The sequence below is a fragment of the Theobroma umbraticum genome, unplaced genomic scaffold, assembly GCF_002168275.2.
Source record: "Theobroma umbraticum cultivar Fairchild unplaced genomic scaffold, ASM216827v3 scaffold_12.0, whole genome shotgun sequence".
NCBI classification, from domain to species: domain Eukaryota; kingdom Viridiplantae; phylum Streptophyta; class Magnoliopsida; order Malvales; family Malvaceae; genus Theobroma; species Theobroma umbraticum.
Genome location: NW_018397272.1, coordinates 3,539,528 through 3,553,073, shown reverse-complemented (window position 1 = coordinate 3,553,073; position 13,546 = coordinate 3,539,528). Strand labels below are relative to the sequence as shown.

Sequence of the window (13,546 nt, the reverse complement as noted above, 5' to 3'; positions counted from 1 at the left end):
CGTTTTAATAAATAAATAGGAGTAAGCCAATTTGCTCCTAGCTAGCTAAGAACAAAATTGATGTAAGTAAAAGCAGATTCATTGGAGTTGCATTTACCCTGAGGAATTTCAATTTTGTGTTGAACTTCAAATAAATTTCCAAAGACTCGTCGTCATCCCTATCATTTTCTGCCAACAAGATGGAAGAGAATTGGGACGAAGGGGCATCACTCACACTCAGCGTCAAAAGTACAATAATTGAGGTATCGGAGCAAAAATACAAGGCGTTGCGCTGGCACAGCTGTCTAAGGACAAAATGAAGCCCCACCAAGAATAAGCTAATTCTGAATATTATTCCTAGATATTTTCTTTCTCAAGTCATAATTTAGATACAACCATCTTGTAATTTGTATAAGTAAGATGAACATATAGAAGAAGTACATATTTCACTCTTATTTTAAATTCAAATCAAAATAGGGCAACAATATTAAATCTCTGCAAGATCTTAATCATCAAATTTACATAAAATATTACTGATCAAACAGACGAAATGACTAATACAAACTTGAAAAACTCAAAAGAGAAATTGAAGCATCATCATCTTTGCAATGATCTAGCTAGAGAGGAATATATTACCGTATGCCTCGCTTGCATCGAGTGTAAACGGTACAAGGCCGGTAAGATGGACCGACGGGTACTATGCAATTACCATAGGTGTTAGCATTACAAATCGGAGGCCTCTGAATAGCTCCATAACATATGTGTCGTGATGCCAATCCTCCTTGGAGAGAACGTTTAGCCAAGTGATTTTCTCCGTTTACATTGAGGACGCAATCTTCAGTGATGGTACCATTACATAGGGCGATGACATTGTTTACTTCCGGAGAGGTTGGGGTTTCAAAGGCATGTATTGAAAATAGCATAGCTGAGATTGCAAGAGAGACATGGAGAATTCTTCTCTTGAAATCATTCCCCATTGTTTTTCTTTTGGACAATAATTTGCATATGCTTCTATGATGTACTAAGACATATCTAGCTAGCTGAGTACTTAACTTTCTCCATGATTTCTTTTTCTTTTTGACCTCTTCCCTTTTATTCCCACTAAGTTACTTTAATTAAGAATATTAATATCATATATGCTTTTATTAAGTAGACCAATCATTAAAGTTCACTATTTTTTTTATTTATATAGTTAATTGGGGAGCAAATTTTTTGGGCCATAGCATCATTGACTTGACCACGTGAAAATACAGCATAGAACAATAGATAAGGCAATACATAAAAGCAACAAAGCTTTTGGGAATCCCACAAATTAACTACTGTTGTCCCGGATAAATTGTCGACAGTTTGTCAAATTTTTTAAACTTTTAACCTTATCACTTTAACCATTTTAATTAATTAAATTTCATAAGAAATGAATTTAACAACTATATATTTCATTCAAAGTTTTAAAAAATTAATTTTTATATTTTTGTCAATGGCAAATCTAAATAATATATATTTATAATTTTTGTAATTTATAACTAACGTGTTTCACACGTAAAGGAATATCACAGCAACATACATCTTTTTCATGGAATATCACATCAACATACATCTTTTTCATTTTTTAGGAGCGATGTATATATCTTTTTTAAAGTTGATGTTGAACTAATAAAAGAAAAAAAATAATCTAATTCTTTTTTAAGACAAAATGTTAATAGTATGAATTAATTTTATCCATGATACCATTGTCCTTTCTATGAAAACCCCACCAAAACTTATCCCCAACAATTCTTATTGTACATCACCACTTTCTTCAAAGAAATGGAATGAATTTAGTAAGTGCTTGTCACAATCTATAAAAAAGAGTTTCTTTTCCTGTAAAAGTGAAATTAAAAGGTTTGGCTCTCAAAATTTTAAAATCTTTACTTCATACGGGAAATTAGTTTATATTTTTTGATCAAATTACACATAAAAACTATTTTAAAAAAGGTATTAATGTTTAATAAAAATATTTAATGAAACTTCTATATACTCCTATTTTACCTTTTAAGTAATTCGCGAGAAAACTTCAGTTGTCCATAATTTTGTTTTTTATCTCATATTTGCTTTAATAAAGTAGACCAATAACACGAGAAAGCGAAAGGGAGAGAAAAAGTATACTATTCTTTTATTTATATAGTTAACAGGGGGCATAATTTTTTGAGCTGTAGCATCAGTGACAATTGGCCAATTGAAAATACAGTGCACAACAATTGCTTTCATATATTGTAGACGAATATATGAAAGCAATCATGATTAAATTGTTTCACATGTAAAAGTATATCATATCAACATATATCTCTTTCATTTTTTAAAAAGTTGATGTATACATTTTTTAAAAAGTTGATGTGAATCTCATAAAAAAAATTGAATTTATTTCCACGGATAAAATGTTGATATCATGATTTAATTTTATCCATGATGGATGTTTTCAATTACCATTAGTGTCCTTACCATGGAAGCCCCACCGAACTTATCCCGTTCACTTCCCGTTGAACATCACTACTTTCATCTAAGGAACAAACGTAGTAAGTGTTTGATCCAACTTATAAAAGAGTTTTCTTATTAAAAAAATAGAAGCAAATTGCTTGATCTTCAAAGTTTTAAATATTTTGAGCTTTTGTGAGAAGCTTGTTTGTGCTTTTGATAAAGTTACAATTCAGAATTCCTTTAGAAGGTGTTAATGTTTAATAACAAAAATTTAGTGAAACTTGCCAAATGTCTTTTCATTTTACCCTTCAATAATTCATAAAATTATAGTGAGAATGACATTCGTCTTTTTTATTTGGTTAATTTGAATTAATACTAAATTATCTTATTTTATTTATTTCTTTCATTCTATAACTCATCATTTTGTTTAATAAAGTTGAGTATCTTACTTTATTTTTCAATTTACCAGAAATAAATGAGAATATTATCAAACAATTTTTGACATCCTTCAAAATATTTATATTAAGTGTACCAAATATTATTCTAACTTCGCTCTACAACGCTTTTATAATAACTCAACTAACATCATCCACCTGTTACCCTCCCTTATTACTTGTTGAGTAAATTAATTAACCACACCACCGTTTCTCCTGTTAAGCTTTAATTAAGAGTCATTAAAAATGCAAACAGTAATTCATTTCATATGATGAAATGTTTTTTAATTTAAAATTAATTTGAAGGTCAATTTTTTATTGAAAGGAGATATACAAATGGGGTAGAATTCGGATTTTACAAGTTGCATTAGAAAGACAACGAGAGATCAAACATAGTTGTCTTTCATATCGATCGCTAGATGTTGCCTAAGGCTGAATTAATCATCATGAGATTCCTAATGACGATGTGGCTAAGAGAGGAAAAGATAGGAAAAAAAAGAAGTAACTGAAGTATTTACGAAATTAGAGAGGAATACCTTTTAATTGTATTGTTACAGAAGTACAAACCGAACCCTAAAGAATTAAGGAGCAAGGGAAAATAGATTGAAGGTACGATAGTCTCTTATATAATTTTTCAATCAAGACATAAAGATTGGATCGTTTGGCATTAATTCTAATAAACCTAGAATCACTAACTAAAAACTTTTCCTAGTCTCACACAGATGGCATTATTAGTCCAAACAAGCAGTGGATTCATGAGAAAGCCAATAAATCGTCTTGCTTAAGGATTCAGCAGTCCGGATCAATGATTGTCACGCTTGCATCTGTTGTAGACAGTGCAAGGGCGGTTGTCCTCGTCCACCGGCTTTATGCAATTGCCATATTCGTTGGCGTTGCAAACTGGGGGCTTCTGAAGACTTCCATAAGAAATGTTGCCCTCCACCTTGGCTTGTTGAAGAGAGCTGGTCACAGCAACGCCTTGCTTTTCAATCCGGGTTTCTTCTCCCTTCCAGTTGTTTGTAATCGTTTCATATCTTTTTCCCTGAGGTTCAATCCGTTGCTCTTGTCTCTCAATGCTTTTGGTGGTGCTAATGCATAGGGGGTCGTCGATGTTACGTGCAGGATTAGTTGATGATTTTTCAGACATTTCCAATTTGAGGTGAATACGGTAAAGATTGGCACTAAATGGGGGGTTTCCTCAATTTAACTCAAGCTTCCCCTTAGGATGATTTGCGATATCTTATATAAAGGCTCACTTTGTGTTATAACAGTTCCTGTTACACGCGAATCACATATGGATGCATTGACGTGTGTGCATTATCGTCTTAATTTTTAAATTAATTTTTTTTTCAAAAAAGAAAATAATAAAAGAAATTTATAACATCAAAACATATTATTTCTTTAATTAGTTTTGATGAAGGATTTCTCCATGTTATCATGTTTATTAGATTAGATACATAAAAATTAGTAAATATTTAATTTAAATAATAATATTAATTAAAGAAAGTTTATTTTAATTAGAATTTCGATGTTGATAATAAATAAATAAAATTTAATCAATCTTTTAATTTCATTGAAATTAATGAACTTAATAACTTCTCAAAAATATATATATATCTTTCACTATTTCTACTTTAAAATTTCTGTTTTTATATATAATAGTGATAAATTAATATTTCCATATAAATATATTATAACTTACTTACCAGATCTATATTATTTACAGCTATGATACTTTACAAATACGTTTATAAGATTCACCGCGTAATAATCACGACAAATATTAATCTTAAAAAAGAGAAAAGAAGGGGAAAAGAGAGTTAATTATTCGGTTTGGTGGGCACCAAGAAAAAGCATGCACCATATGTCTTTGTTCCAACTATTGTGCCGTTTTGTCGTCGTCTTCGTTTCTACCTTATTAAAGATTGATGGATGACAAAGGTAGCAATGCAATTCTTAGTGAGGCTTCTGGGAAGGTCGCTGCTACGTACTACAGTAAATTGCACTGCTAAATGTTGGAATATTATGTTGAAGCGTGAAAAATAAGTTTGTAAAAGACTAAACAGGTTGACTTGGCCGTTCTGGTCCAGTCCGCCATAGCCTAAATATTTCATCTTCTAGAAGAATAAATTTCCACTTTATTTCGCTTGCTTGTAATCGTCTATAAAACACTAAATAAATTGATGAGCCTAATATTATTATTTGTCTGAGTCAAGATGGGCTTAATTAGCTAAATCAGCCAAACTAATTCAATAATTATAGATAAAGCCGCAACAACGGTGGACTTGATTATTAACCAATGAACTACCCGCCCAGAGCATTTCTCCTTTCCTTTACCTCTCAGCTTGATTAAATTATGTAATTACTTTTTATATTTTGATAAAGTGGTGGATTTAGTTTTTATAAACTAATTTATAAAAATTAAATTCTTATACTTTTTAAAATTAACAATGTTAATCTAATTGTTAATATTACTAAAATTTTTCTATTAATTATGCTGACATGGTATTTTTCTATTAATGTAACATTTAATATGATGATTTATTAATTATGTCATGATATTTTTTTTGTCTATTTCACAACACCTTTTTCACTGTTTTAAATTATAAAGTATAAAAATTTAATTTTTCTCTATCTAATAATACTCTTTTCCTAAATTCTAGAAACTTATTTGTATTTTTTATTTTTTTCTCCAATCCTATTTAAAACTATTAACTCACATTAGAGAATTTCATGTCTACATTTATAAAATCCATATTAGTATTTAATTATGTCATATTGACATTACTATTACATCTTTTATAAAATATCAAATCATCATATTCAATGTCACATAACAAGAAAATATTAGGTCAAATGTTGACAGCTTTAGGAGGTTTGTCCTTGCTGTCAAGGTTTTGTGTTTGGGCAAGATTAGGAGTCTCTTGAGTTGGTTGCTATTTGATGAGGGACAACTGCTTTCTTTAAGTAGCCGTTCCCTTTTCCTTTTGTATGGGTTTTTCTTTGCGAAACTGCTTTTCATGCCAACGAGAGTTTCCAGCAATTTCAGTTCGAGACTAATATTAGCAATATCAATTGTGAGGATAATAAAATTAGCTTTTTTTTTTGAAAAAAACACAATTAGATGTTATATTAGTATAAATAATAGAAAATTTTTAACATATTAGATTAACATTATCACTTTTAAAAAGTATAAAAATCAAATTTTTTCAAATTATTGTAAGGGATTAAATTTACCATTTTAGCAGCCCGATTTTGTTGATTCCGGCCCCAATCTCAACATTTTTCATGTATTTATTTAATATTTTTCCAAATAATATTTTAATTTTTATTTAGTGTACTATTAAATAAATATAATTATATAAAATTAATAAGTAAATAATTAAAATTAAAATAATTAATAAAAATAAGAATATATAGTTACAAATTTTTTGTAATTAAAATAATAAATTTTAACTTTCATCACTTAATTTTAGTAAATTTTAATTTTAATATTTAAACAATTTTTACTTATTTTAACTGAATTTTTTAATTTATTACAATTTTCGTCTAATGCTTTGACTATAATATTATTAGTTAATAGTAATTGTTGTTTTATTGAATATAATATTATTGTAATATGTCAAAAAATAATGTTTTCTTACTTATACATATATGAAAATATATTATTACCATTATAAAATAATTTATTGATTTCAAAAATATTTTGAACTTTGTAAATGTGATCAAGTAAAATTGTACATAATATGCCAGCTTTAATTTATATCCTTATCACATTTCACTTCATTAACGTCATTGATTTTTGTGGGACAAATTTTGCCTCAGTATTAATTTCAATCTCATCCTTATCGATTTCAAAGCCAAGTTATCAATCTCAAGTCATTCTTTTCTTAAAAGTCATTTATCACCAATCCCATTGTTGTCAATTATATGACTAAACTAATAACAGTATTTAAATTATTAAGTAATTGATTTAGTTGTTAATTTTTTAATGTCGAAAAATCTTTACTAGATGAAAATTCAACCCAAATGTACACAAAAGGAGAAGGGTGGATTGAACAACACTCCAACATCCAAGAGTGGGACATGATGACTGAAAAGTCATTGCATGAAGCCAAAGACTTTCCAACTAGTAGAATTATCGAGTCTAAGATTCTCTTTGATTAATCGCATACAGCCTTTTCCTTACCACTTGGAGCACATCTTCTGTTACACTTCGTTTCTCGATGTCAAGGTAATTGACTCTATTCTACTTACACAGATTTCTCCACAAACAAATTAAATATATTGATAAATATGCCAGTCGTCTTCTTGGAATGATCCCTGGAATCGGAGAGACAGATACAGGGGTCCGACCGAAACTACTTTTATCCGTTAGGGTTATCATCACCGTGTCACAAACTGTAACTTCTCTGAAAGTAGCGACACCTTCAACACTCAATACAATGTTAACCTTGGTCATCTACATCATCTCTTTTCTCCGTCTCCTCCTCCACATCGCCGCGGTCGAAAACTCGCCTCCATACATTCCTACAGATAATATACTCATTGATTGTGGTGCACCATCGAACACAACTTCATTAGATGGCCGCAGCTGGGAAGCCGATTCTGATCACTCAAAATTTTCTGCCCCTAACAGGGAAAATGCATCTTTTGTTTCCACAGCCTCCCAACAGGACTCCTCTGTCACCAGAATACCATACATGACTGCGCGTATATTTCGCTCTGAATTCACCTACAACTTCCCTGTATCACCTGGCCCAAAGTTTCTTCGTCTCTACTTCTATTCAGCTGAATTCCCGGGCCTAAATATCACCACTTCTTTCTTCTCTGTCAATGCGAATAATTACACCCTCTTGAGCAATTTCAGTGCCTATTTAACCGCTTCCGCTACCAGACCTCAAATTTTCAACTTCATCAAAGAATACATTATTACCGTATGGGACAATCAGATGCTGAGCCTAAGCTTTGTACCATCTCCCAACTCTTATGCTTTCATTAATGGAATAGAAATTGTTTCCATGCCAAGCAGCCTCTACATGCGTGGTGACGACAACCAGCCGACTTTAGTTGGCCCTGGCTCTCCCTTTCTTCTGCCAAATACCACCAATCTTGAGACTCTTTATCGTCTAAATGTTGGGGGACAGGAGATCAGAAACATAGAAGATACCGGTATGAATCGAGCATGGTACCAAGATGAGGCTTATATCTACGCGGGTGCAGTTGGGACTGTACAATCTTTCCTGAACTATTCAATCCAATACACACCAGAGACACCGGCGTACACTGCACCAGTGAATGTATATGCCACCGAGCGTACCATGGATGTAGATTCTCACATTAATCTTAATTACAACCTCACTTGGATCTTCCGCGTTGATGAGCGATTCTATTACCTTGTCAGGTTGCATTTTTGTGAGAACCCGGAGATCAATAAAGGAAATCAGCGTGTGTTTGATATATTTATTAATAATCAGACGGCTGAGAGACAAATTGATCTGTTTAAACAGACCGGTGGGTCTGGGATTCCTATGTACAAAGATTATGTGGTACTTGCAACAAAGCAGCAACTGTGGCTAGCCTTGCACCCTAACATTGATTCAACTCCAAAATTTGCTGATGCCATCTTGAACGGGATAGAGATTTTCAAGCTGAACAATTCTCAAGGCATTCTAGCAGGGCCTAACCCAGACCCTTTGGCAAGTCCTATATCTCCTGAGCAGGGCCCCAGGTTACAGAATAGCTCAAGAAATAAGAAACTGTCAACAATTTTTCCGATCCTTGGAGCTGTGCTTGGTGCTACAACTCTCCTATCTCTTCTCTCGGGTTGCTTTATTTTCCATAGAAAAAGAAGAGTGAAGGACTCAATATCTCTCTCTTCAGAGTTCACTAAACCTGAAGATACTTCCTCTGTACTCCCCTCTGATCTTTGCCGTCGCGTCTCAATTGTTGAGATCAAAGCAGCCACTCATAATTTCGATGAACAGTTTCTAATAGGCGTTGGAGGATTTGGCAATGTCTACAAAGGTTTCATTGATGGTGGTGCCACCCCCGTAGCAATCAAACGGCTAAATCCATCATCAAAACAAGGGGACCACGAATTCCAAACAGAAATCGCAATGCTCTCCCAACTCAGGCATTTTCATCTCGTGTCTTTAATTGGCTACTGTAATGATCATGGAGAGATGATACTTGTATACGAGTACATGCCCTATGGTAACCTCCGTGATCATCTTTACAATACTGATAAACCCCCATTATCATGGAAGTTAAGGCTTGAAATTTGCCTTGGAGCTGCCCGTGGATTGCAATATCTTCATAGAGATGCGAAGCAAAGTATCATCCATCGTGATGTGAAATCGTCCAACATTTTGTTGGACGAGAATTATGTTGCTAAGGTCTCAGACTTTGGCTTGTCCAAATTGGGTCCCACCAGCATGTCCCAAACCCATGTCAGCACTGTGGTAAAGGGTAGTTTCGGGTACCTAGATCCAGAATACTATCTTAGGCAGCAACTAACTGAGAAATCTGATGTGTATTCATTTGGTGTGGTGTTGTTTGAGGCACTATGTGCTAGGCCGCCTGTAATCCAAAACTTGCCAAAGCAGCAAGTTAGCTTGGCAAATTGGGGTCGCATTTGTTGTCAAAGGGGAACCCTTGATCAAATTATAGACCCATATTTGACGGGTGAGATTGCACCCGAGTGTTTGAAGAAGTTTGGTGAGACTGCTAAGAGTTGTGTAAGTGACAAAGCAATTGAAAGGCCAACAATCAGTGATGTAGTTTGGAGCCTTGAATTTGCCTTGCAGCTTCAGGAGACAGCAGAGAAGACTAATGATGGGATGAAGAAGGTTCAAAAAAGTGAGGTGAAAGAGGTTGTTTCCACAAATGATGAGATATTTAGTGGGTCAAGTGAACAAGTTTCAAAATCAAGGAGCACCATGCGTTCTGATGGTTATAGTTTTGCTATAGGTGACTTCACTATGTCGAGTTCTAATAATCTTCTCTCAGAGAGTTCGGATTCAAAGGATGACAATGTCAAATAGACGGGTGTTATCATACCTTTCTTTGAGGAAAGATGTTATTGTACTTTAATTGTAAAAACTTTTCTTCTGAAATAAAAATTCAAAACATCAAGTTAGTATTAGATTTGTGACATATATGAATTTCGAAAATTTATTAAAGGATTTTAATAAATGAAAATTAGTAATTAAAAGCTTAATTTGTTCATAAATTGCATATCGAATATCGAATTTGAAGATGAATATAAAGATGAATATAAAAGGAGAATGTAAAACAGAAGTAAAAGACATAACTGATGCCTGATATTAATACAAGTTGCATATAAAAAAAAAATTGCAAGTATCATGACAATTCTATTTATTTATTTTTTTGAAGTACGTACTCTCACTTGTTGTTGATACCTAAAACTTGAATAACTGCAATTCGCGATTCCTTCTGTTAGAATAGAAAATCGATTTCAATTGGATCAATTATTAATTTTTAGTTTGAAAGTACCGCAAAACGTTTGGAGTCATGTAAATTCAGGAATATAATGTATGGTCAGAAAATTATTAAATAAAAGAAATATCCTCTAAATCTTTTTCTATAAGAATTCCTTTACAAAATTGGAAAATGAAAAAAAAATAGAAATCTATTTTTTATGATGATTTTCGAAATTCAAAATAAAAAAATTGGAAAATAAAAAGAAAATAAAAGATTGGGTTTATGTTGTCTTAATTTGGAATTTCAAAATATAAAAATGAAAAATGGAAAAAATACAAAAATAATCTTAAGATTTCCACACAAATCCAAAATGGAAAAAAGAAACAGAAAATTAATTTTTTTTTAAAAACAAAATAAGAGAGAAGGGAGTTTAGAAGAGTGGGGAGGAAGGAAAGGCAAAAGATAGAAGGAAGGGGGAAGATGGTATTGATCCGCCTTTCCATCATTTTTCTCTATCCTCCCGATTTTTTGGTTTTTTTTTTTATTTTTTTTATTTTTTGTAATTTTTAAAAAATAAAAGTAACATGACATGATATTTTTAGACATGTGTCTTATTTTTATTGATTCTTTTGTGTGGTTATCTACTTAGACAAAGGATTTAGTCAAAAGAACAAAATTGTTTAATAAAAGAAAAGTTCGAATATCTAATTGTAAAATTTTAAACATCAAATGTCAAATCGATAATTTAATTATAATTTAAGTATAAAATATGTAATTAATTTAAATATAACCCATCAATAATCGTACTAGTTGCGAATGGTGAAATAAACTCACACATCCAGATTACAGCATTTTCAGGTAATTTTATATCCGGCAAATAACATGTCTGCTTGTCTTTTTGCCAAATTAAGAAAAGAAAAATTAAGATCTCTTGAGATCTTATCAGCTTGTGTTTCTTTTTCGTATGAATGATGAAATTCATAAATATCTGAGGAAAGAAGGACAAGCCTGCTGCAACAATTAGTACAAAGGCGGCAGATCCTAACAGAACAGCAAATTAAAGAACATACATAGAAACTGCATAATCAAGCAGTAATCAGGAGAATGATTCACATTTAAGATGAACTGAATCCATGCATTGTTAATTAAGAATCTGGTCAGAAATTTACCAGATTTAAAGCGCAAGAAAATTAAAGTAATCCAGATGAAAAGCAGGGGAAAAAAACAGCTACAACAGCACAATAATACAGATAGAAAAAGGAGACAGAATGGCTTTCTGTTTTTGTGAACTGGAAGCCACATTATAGATACAACAAGGTCATTTTTGTAGTCTAAACCTTGTTTTTGATCATAGATCATTCACTACTTACCTTGGCGGCACTTGTCATATGTCTGGCAACCCCTGTTGTCCTTATTGAGGGCTATAGCATACTTGTTTCCCGGAAAAGCTGGTCCCTTCTGCAAAGCATCATAGCTTATATAATTGGATGCAAGAAGCCTTGCATTCACTCCAGCACCAGACTCCATCAAGAACTCTTCTTCTCCAATGTACTCAGCAATGTTTGCTTTGGTCGAGCTTGAGCTGTCCCTACTGATCAAAGCTGCTTTGGAAACATTTGTGTTGAGTAAAATCAGTAGGACTGCTAAAGCAAAGCTAAGCCCTGGGTTCTTCAGTTTATCAGTTCTCATCATTTTCGCTTCAACTGTCGAGCTTGCAAGATTGACAAGTGGTTCTAAGAAAAAGTAAAAGGGGTAGGATAAAGAGAGAAGAGGACTGAGGACTTCAACTTTTCCAAACGCCGGTTTGGGTGGTACATATAGTTTTATTTCAATTCTTACGATTAATGAATTAAATTACTGTATACACGTGAATTTAGTCACAATCCAATTGCCTACTCAATCAATAATCATGGTCCTTTTTTTCGTTGTAAATTTTTATTCTGTTGGGGATATTGACGAGGCAGATATTGCCAAAGATGTGTGGTCCCTCACACGGACTAGCGACCGAGAAATGCCATGTGAACATCAATAGCATCAATTTCTAAGAATGATAATTCTAAAGGCATAAGTTAAAATCAGAGCAAACGAAGGGAGAAAGAGACCGATGTTACAGGGCCCTGCCACTCAACCTTTCTTAATGGTTTTTTGTAACATCCCATATTTGGTTAAAATACTCATCAAATATCTATGTTTATGTATTTTGTTCAATTTACTTCTTATATTTAAAATTAAAGTGATTTAATTTTTAATTTTGAGAATTATTTCAATTTAATTTCTCTTCCTAATAGCATTCAATTTTATCATTAAAGGGGATGACATCAGTGCTATGATACATTTTGATGATATGGCACCAACATGATAATGTGGCAGTACCACAAGGTACTAATATGATGACGTAGAATTACAACGTGGCACTAATATGATGACATGGCACTACATGTTGATGTGTTAGTATGACATGATAGATTAAGAAAAAAGAAATTCAAAAAAAATTTGTGTCACGACATAAGAACTAAATTGAACAAAAATTTATGATATAGGGAGACTAAGTTGAATAAAATTAAGGTGCTGAGAGACTAAATTGAAAAAAGTATTTGAAAAATATAAATATTTAAGTAGGTAATACATATACTTATTAATAAGCTAAATATTTAAATATAAAAGATTTATAATGTTAAAAAAAATATATAAATATTTTCTTACTTGATTATTTAATTTCAAAATATGTATATTAATTTATGTTCTTTACAAAAATTATGATTGAATTCCCTTCTATAAAAAAAAATTTGATTAAAATTTTATTCTTAAAGCCAGATTTGGATGAATAAAATGCATTATGCTGAAATAAAATAATATAAAAAGACTAAACAATTTTTTTCTTTCTATTTATAATATTATAAAATTTTGAAATTTATATTCTAAATTTGACTTATTTTTTAACTTAAGCTGAACTTAAATTAGTAAAATATGTTGATTTAGTTATAACTTTCACAATTTACAAATACCCATTCTTTTAGAATTATTCAAACCTTACCCAATTTACCTTTTATTTAAATTTATTCAAAGTGTCTTAGCAAACAATTTTATTTAATTTCAAAAACCACAATCAATTATATTTAACTTTATCGTTATAAATGCAATCTCTAATCTAAGAATTTTCAATATAAAAAAATAACCTTAAATACTAAAGAAAATAAAAACATAAAATATAAACAAAAAATCAAAAGGGTGGA

At 31.7% G+C, this 13,546-nt stretch overlaps 1 pseudogene; it reads left to right on the top strand.

The window, feature by feature from the left end:
- Positions 1-6,891: 6,891 nt before the first annotated feature.
- Positions 6,892-10,025, top strand: LOC110426720 (putative receptor-like protein kinase At5g39000 pseudogene; annotated as a pseudogene).
- Positions 10,026-13,546: the final 3,521 nt, after the last annotated feature.